Source organism: Brienomyrus brachyistius, chromosome 13 (genome assembly GCF_023856365.1).
Source record: "Brienomyrus brachyistius isolate T26 chromosome 13, BBRACH_0.4, whole genome shotgun sequence".
In the NCBI taxonomy this organism is placed as follows: domain Eukaryota; kingdom Metazoa; phylum Chordata; class Actinopteri; order Osteoglossiformes; family Mormyridae; genus Brienomyrus; species Brienomyrus brachyistius.
The window spans coordinates 20,265,086-20,272,370 of NC_064545.1; the positions used below are offsets into that span (position 1 = coordinate 20,265,086).

Sequence of the window (7,285 nt, forward strand, 5' to 3'; positions counted from 1 at the left end):
AATGCAAACAGGCAAAAGGAAGAACAGCAGCCCACCACAGGCTGGATACTTAACACTGGGTCACAGACCAAGAATAGAGGAACAGAGGGAACCGGGGCAGCACTATGGGGACCAAAGAAACTGCACCTGTGATCATGTGAAGGTCCGACGTATTGCAGGTTTCTGCAGTACCCTAAGGAGAGGCAATTGACTTAAATTAGTTAAGTACCATACTTGGGTAATAAATTAGCGCTGCATATGACAGAATTCTGGAAAAAGGTGTTCACCAGCTGAATAATGTGGAATTAAATTGCTCAGGAGATGGCCTGGTTCTTGCATAATCCTGTTCGCTTTTGCAAATCTCTCCAGCTGGGCCTACCCCCTCACAAACACCACCGCTAGCACCTTGCGTTTTGCGGTACCCAGCCCATCCGCTTCCCAGGGCTCCGTCACCCTCCACGCAAGTCAGCCAAGGCTCCTCTCTGTCTCCCTAGGCGGCTGGGATGAATTCCACCAGGTTGCTCATCACCCTAAATCAATGCCTCGGAGCTGACAAGGAAATTAAAACATGTGCTGTCTTTATTAATAAACACATCTAGGGAAGCCACGCTCCGCTTGATTAGCATGCTAATCCAACACTGCCAGCCATCCTCCCCCCCCCCCCCACCCCACACCCCCCACCACCACTACACACACTCTCTGTTGCCAAAACAGCTTATCCTGCTTTCATATTTCCACCCCTCCCTCCTGGTGTGGGGTAAGCAAACATAACGACGTTCCACAGCAATGTCACCAGCAACCACACCGTCTGGAGACAATTACGAGGAGTCTTATTGACACGGTGACAAGTTCCCCACGGTCCTCACACCCCCAGACATCAAAAATGCGTTCGAGCATCAGTCTCAATTACTCTTTTGATTAACACCTAGAAAAGACAAATGTACAATTTCAGCGCCTATTCAATATTTGGCTGCCGCCTTGAGGCCATTTCATTTTGTTAGTGCGAATGTTCTTTTGTGGGGGGAAAATGAATTGTTCCTTGTAGCTGAAAAAAAGCCAAACAATCAAAAGAATGTATGTATCTTTATTAACGTGGCACTTTGCCTTTAAAATGAAATTAAAACCACAGCGCACTAAAACTATTCAAAGCACGAGCACCGTGAGCATCAGTATGTCATTCTGAAGATATATTTGTAGCCCGTTCTCATAAAAATGTACTCTAAGGAATATCTGTTTAATAGTTATGCTTTTGAACAGTAGAAAATAGTAGTCATGTTTAAAGATCAATGGATTTTTGGGTTCAGAAGCTATTCAGTGATGGACCTTCACTTGTCCTTCTATAGTAAGGAGATCATTTGAATTTACCCTGAGGATTAAAATGAAACAGAGCCTGACTTAGACGAATCCACTTTTTTTTTTACAGCATAAGCAAAAAAAAAAAGATTTAATGATGGTCATCAATCAGGGCGAGTCAAAGAGGGTGTTTCCCCGTTATCCTTTTCCCCAGGAGTTTCTGTGAGAACCACTGACGTAACAGAGCGATAATGAAGTTCCGTGGAAATGTATCTGTGAAAGAAAGTGACAGATCGCTAAACATGCTAAACGGTTGGTTTTTCGCTTATAATTATCAGGTCAGGATATGACGGAATAAACAAGAGACACAGAGGTGTTCCCCCGATGGGAGACAGCGTCCTGTATCACTTTGCATCCGTGAACATTCACTCACCAATTAGACCACAGCGGTAAAAAAATTACGGTGTTGGCAACCAGCCATAGCAGGCGTAACACATTTGGAGTCGTGCATAGAAGGTTCTGCACTGTGTCTGGACCTGGCCCAATCCATCAGGGATGTTTTGTCCACGAGACATTTGGTAAGAGACTGACATTTACTGCTCTTTGTTTTTGTCTGATCTGTCGCGGACCAGCAGCTCCCAGGACACGGTGCCTGATTCCCACTCGAGGATGGATCGATCCTAATTTCTCTCTATTTCCTGTTCAGAGAGACAAGCCACATGCACCAAAACATATCTTGTTTAATATTATAAGCAAAAGGTGTAGTGGTGGATATACCTACAGTAGGTATATAACCCTATACCCACCTCAGAAAAGTGTATTTGCAGTATAATCACCTAAAAATAGATTTATTCTGCAGTTTAACAGGAAACCCACCTACCAAAACACCACCACACCAAGGAAACTGCTGCTAAATTCTATAAATATGTAGAAGGTGATACTCTGAGAGGTGAGAGAAAAGACGGGGAAGGGAATGTGCTTTCTTGTTAACCTTCATATTTTCCTGGGGTGTCAGCATCTCAGAATCTAGCTGCCTTAACCATTTTTAACTGTCATGGGACAACCACTCCCTGAAAACTAAACCACTTACGTCAAAGCTTTAATTAACATACAATACTATACAGAAGTCTTAGGAAAATTGTGTTTAGCGCAAAAAAATCTGGACAGCTTTTTTTTCTCAACATTAGAAGTGCACAGATGAGCAGCATCATAATAAAAAGTTAGAAGAATTTCTTCTGTTCTCTAAACAGTTACTGGCATCTCGTTGGCCAGCTAGCAGAGCACATTTCTGCTGCATCTTCTCCTCAGGTCCCCAGTCATTCCAAGCTTTTTTTTCCCAACTTCCCCACCAGCTTTAGTTGAAGCTTAACATCTTAATGAGTTTATTAATTTCACGAGGTACTGAATAGCCAGATAAGGCATGCAAGTGCCAAGTTCAACAAATACATGAGTTTTTCGGATGATTACTGTAAGAATTGGGGAGACTCGACGAAACACTGTGAGATGAAAAAACTGACAGCTCTACAGGCATCTAGTAATAGTTTAAGATCAATATAATTCAAAGTTTTTTTGGTCTATGAAACTTTGTACAGCACCGTGTTACTTTAAAGGTTTAATTTATAATGCAAAATACGTAACATAATTTACCGAAGAAAACTTGAAAGAACAAAATGAATCGTTCCTTGTTTCCCTTCCTTAATGCCCTTATTTTCATGTACCAATATTGGATTTTACAAAAAATATTATATATCTGAGCATATGACAGTAGGAAATATATACATATAAGTGGTAATAACTGATATAAAAATGCAAATGAATTAAGAACTGTGCCTTTGAAGCTGGTACTGCCCTCACTGGAGTGGCTTCTTGGAGATGTTTGGGCACTCGATGCAAAAGTTTTTCATGTTTGGCAACAGCTGCATGAAATTCTTAGCGGAGATGGTCTTAAGTGTCAGGTTGTCATACAAGATAGACAGTACAAAATCAAGTTTTCTCATTGAAATTATATAAGGAAAAATTAAAGAGCAACTTTCTTTTTTGTTTTTGTCACAAAACGAATAAAAGGAGAATATAATTGTATTCCAGCTTGACAGTTTAAAGAGCTGAATGGAATTCATTTATACATCCACATCCCTATAGCCTTCACTTGAGTTGATTTTATTCTTTATTTAAGGTATTACCAACACAATACTGACTAAAAATTTAAATCGCTAAATTATAATACTGAAAAGGTCAATGACAATGAAGTTCAAAGCTTCTGCAACCAGTTGATTCATTACTGGTTTATTATGAGAACAACGTGACACGTTTCATAGAAACCTGCTTGAAATTACATTGTGCAGCTGTTTTACTTTGTGTTTTAGTTTTATTTTCAGTGTGGCAGGTAACAAAGTAATATGATCAGTTTGACAATTTTTTTGGGATGAGCTGACATCCTCCTTTTTCTATTGTGAAATCGTCAGATGATATTTTGAGCTTCCAGTCCATCATCTGGCTGGTCTTTCTCTTCAAAGCAAACAAAACAAACCGACATAGCAATCTGGTCTATTCTGGTATATCGCTCGGCAAGGCATTGTAAGTATCTCTGTGTTTTAATGACCGTTGGCCCATGATAGACCTCACTGTGAATGTGTCACTGAAACATCTGTGCCCCAAAGAAATGTCCCTCTTTGGGCCAGCTGTTCCAGGCTCAGGTCCATCCCCCACAAAAAAAGTCACCAAAGCTGATCTGGGATGGACTGTATCCCAGCAAAGGCAAATCACTGTCCAGCTGGCAAATTTACTAACCAAGCCCCCTTTTGGTGTCTCCATTCCTGTGCCACATTTCCCTCACAGCACGTCACTAAACACTGATCATTTTCAGCGACTCCCCAGCCTCGAGTGTTCGGAGCATTACTCTGCCTGAGGACCTTCAGGCAGATGTGCTGTCTTTAGGAAGCCGGGAAAGGTGGAGGCTTCCCATCGTCACGTTGCAGGATTTTTCAGGTGTCTGTGACTCTGAAGCCAGGGTGCAGTTGAGAGAAAGGTGAGTCTTTCTTTCAATATTTGCCTGTATGGCCCTCAAACCAAAGTTGAGTCTCCTGGGAGCTGAAGGTTCGAGTTGGGCATGATCTTCAGACCCCAGTGACTCACTTCCACTCCGCGCTCAGTTCTCCATGCTTGCCTGCCGCTCTGTTTGTGTCACTTAGCATTTCACCTTCTCTTGTATATCTATTTTGCATTTGTTCTAAGTGCTGTTTTCTCCTGTGTTAAGTACCAGACTCACATGAGCTGCCATGGCAGATTTTTGAGAGTTGAGCTCTGCTGCCGTCCACGCACAGCCCCCCCCCCCAGTCCCCATAAAACCCCTCCGCATTGTCCGCCTGATCCGAAGCTGTCTTTCTCCTTTAGGAGGACTACAATTTCTCAGACCGAGTCAGACGCCCCATTTCTCCACGTCTCTACAAAGGGCTTATCGCTGTATTAAAATGGCGACTCTAATTGCCTTATTGTGAAACTGCCACCACTTACATTTAGAGTTAAATTCTCTTTTAATCCTCATGGCTGTGGAGATCCAACAATAAATTTGATGCAACAATCAAAATGCACAGTACTGCTGGCAGTGTTTGCTATCAGTGCAGTCATTGTCCTTATTATGACCGCTATTAAAACTTTATTTGTCTAGGATTTTACTCTTTTCAGATGCTTGTCACATCATGTTCTCTCATATAGCTTTCAGTCATGTAGTGTTTTCTACACACATTTTCTAGCAAAAAGGCAACACTGCCCCCCCAGGTTGAAGCTGGACCTGCAGGCTGCCTCTGTTTCCCCCCTCTGCTGCTTCTCTCGGCGAACGCTACAAAAACATTGCGTTGGTTTTCGAGGGGAAGCAAGGACATAGGCTGGTCGCAGGTGCAGCGTGTCCTCAAGGAAGGAGCAGGGAACACTCACGCACTTAAGGATGGCATAATGAGAACGAAGAAAGGCTGAAAAGACAACAGAGACTCTCGTCTCCCCATCAGTCTGGGAGCTTCTTCCTCTGCAGCAAAGTGGGTCGGGGAACTACAAAGAAAGACATCAAAGAGGGAAAAAAAACAAATGTGGGAAGAATGTCACCTGGCAATCCAGGAACTATAGTTTATGGTGAGCAGTGGTGTCTGGGGGGAGGGGGGCAGCTGCCGACGTGACAGACTTGGCAGGACACTGGCAGAGAAACCGGGCAATACACTCATCAAGCCACATCCTGCTATTGTTCACACCCCATATGTCTTTCTCTGTCTCTCTACCTCTGTTCCTATTCCTCTCTTTCATCCTCTCTTTCTTTCCTGACATTCAGAGCCCCTCTCAGAGGACACTGCCACCTGCTGGCTGCTGCAGTGTACAGCTTCGGTGTAGTCTTCCAATTTGACATGCGGCACATGGAGCTGGACGATCCATTTGACATTTGCACTTTGAAAGCAACTCCAAGCCACCAGGTCTGCCCCCCCCCCCCCACCCACTGCACTGTCTCCATATGGTTTGTGTAACTTCTGTAATTAAAGTCGGAAATCAGAATTCGCCAAGGGGTCAGAGGTCAAGTTCAGGAACACAAACTCTCCAGCTCAATGCCTCCTAGATGACATAAGGCATGACATAAACCTGAACTTTGCACATTGCCAACGTGCTGAAATTCATAAATGGAAATGAGTCGCATTGTATGAAAAATTGTAGCAAAACAGTGCATCTGTTTTACAATTTAGGATAATGTGCCTTATTACCTTATTCTGTAGTGGAAAACAGTCCCCTGATAGAGGTGCAATTTCAGTGTTTTAGGCTATAGCTAGATAATATTTAAAGACTTCCAGGTCTAAAGCTTACAGCTTGTGATGCAAAGCAGCCCGATATCAGTGATAATCAGACAACAGGAAAGACTGATAATATTGTTAAAAAATGGCTGTTTAAAACATGACACATCACTACATCAGTACCTGCTGGTATTCTCCATAAGCTTGTTCAAAAACAGCATTTGAATAAGACTTATTTGTTGGCTGAAAGAGATCAAACGTAGAACCTTTCAAGGCAATGATAGCATGTCTTTCATGCATCGTACATCACAAGCAGGACTCTGCTCCGAGATCTGGAGAAAATGGAATATTTAACTGCAAGTGATCATAATCACATTGACTATTTCAATTAATAATTTTGTCAGTTGTTACCAGGAACCAACAATGGACAATGAAAACCAAAAGCTGGATTGCAGAGTGTGAGTGTAAACGGCCATTTCGTAAAACGTGCTGGTGAGAAATGTCTCAGCAGAATGAGAATCATGACATGGGAACTGTAGGGTTTTTTTTTTTTTTAGAAAAATTGGAACCTTGTGGGGGGAGGGGGGCAGATTCCATCCAAGTGAAACATGAAAATTACAATAAAAAGAAAACAATCTAAAGGACGAGGAAATGAAACGGCAAGTGTTCCAGTTGCTGTCCCGATTACCCTAAGACCAATGAAATTCACTAATTTAGAGATAATGCAGGTCTGACAAATGACAGCCATCAACAGAGAAAGACCCGGTCACCTGACTCTCTTTTCAGCCCCCCCCCCCCCCCCAAAAAAAAAAAACTCATCCATTTTCACTCAATGAGAATATACTGTAGATTGCATGTCTGTATCAAATGCAATTGAACTGAGGCATTACAATAAAGAAAAAGATCCCCACCCTTACGGCGATGCCAAGAGAGGCTCCCCGGCCTCCCCCCAGCATGACGCAAACGGCCGACACCAGTAATGGACCCTGCATTATTTATGCGTTGGGGTCAGTGCAGTGGGCTCATGTTCTTGTGACATTTAGAGAACGGCGGAGAGGAAAAGTGGGGAAAAAACATGTAATGTGCAGAAAGACCTTCAGACTACGCGATGCCATAGAGATGCATGAGAGATGAGACAAACGCCCTGATTACCCCCCATTCTCTGATCGCAGGATTCATCATGCTATCGGAACCTGGCCCTGTGCAGAAGTAAATTATACAAAGTGTAGCTGAAGAAGAGCAGATATCAT

At 42.9% G+C, this 7,285-nt stretch overlaps 1 long non-coding RNA gene across 1 annotated transcript; it reads left to right on the top strand.

The window, feature by feature from the left end:
• The first annotated feature begins 4,100 nt into the window (after positions 1-4,100).
• LOC125705840 (uncharacterized) lies at positions 4,101-6,841 on the top strand. Its single transcript, XR_007381701.1, has 3 exons — positions 4,101-4,297; positions 5,022-5,394; positions 5,588-6,841. It is a non-coding gene; the product is annotated as an uncharacterized LOC125705840 (long non-coding RNA).
• Positions 6,842-7,285: the final 444 nt, after the last annotated feature.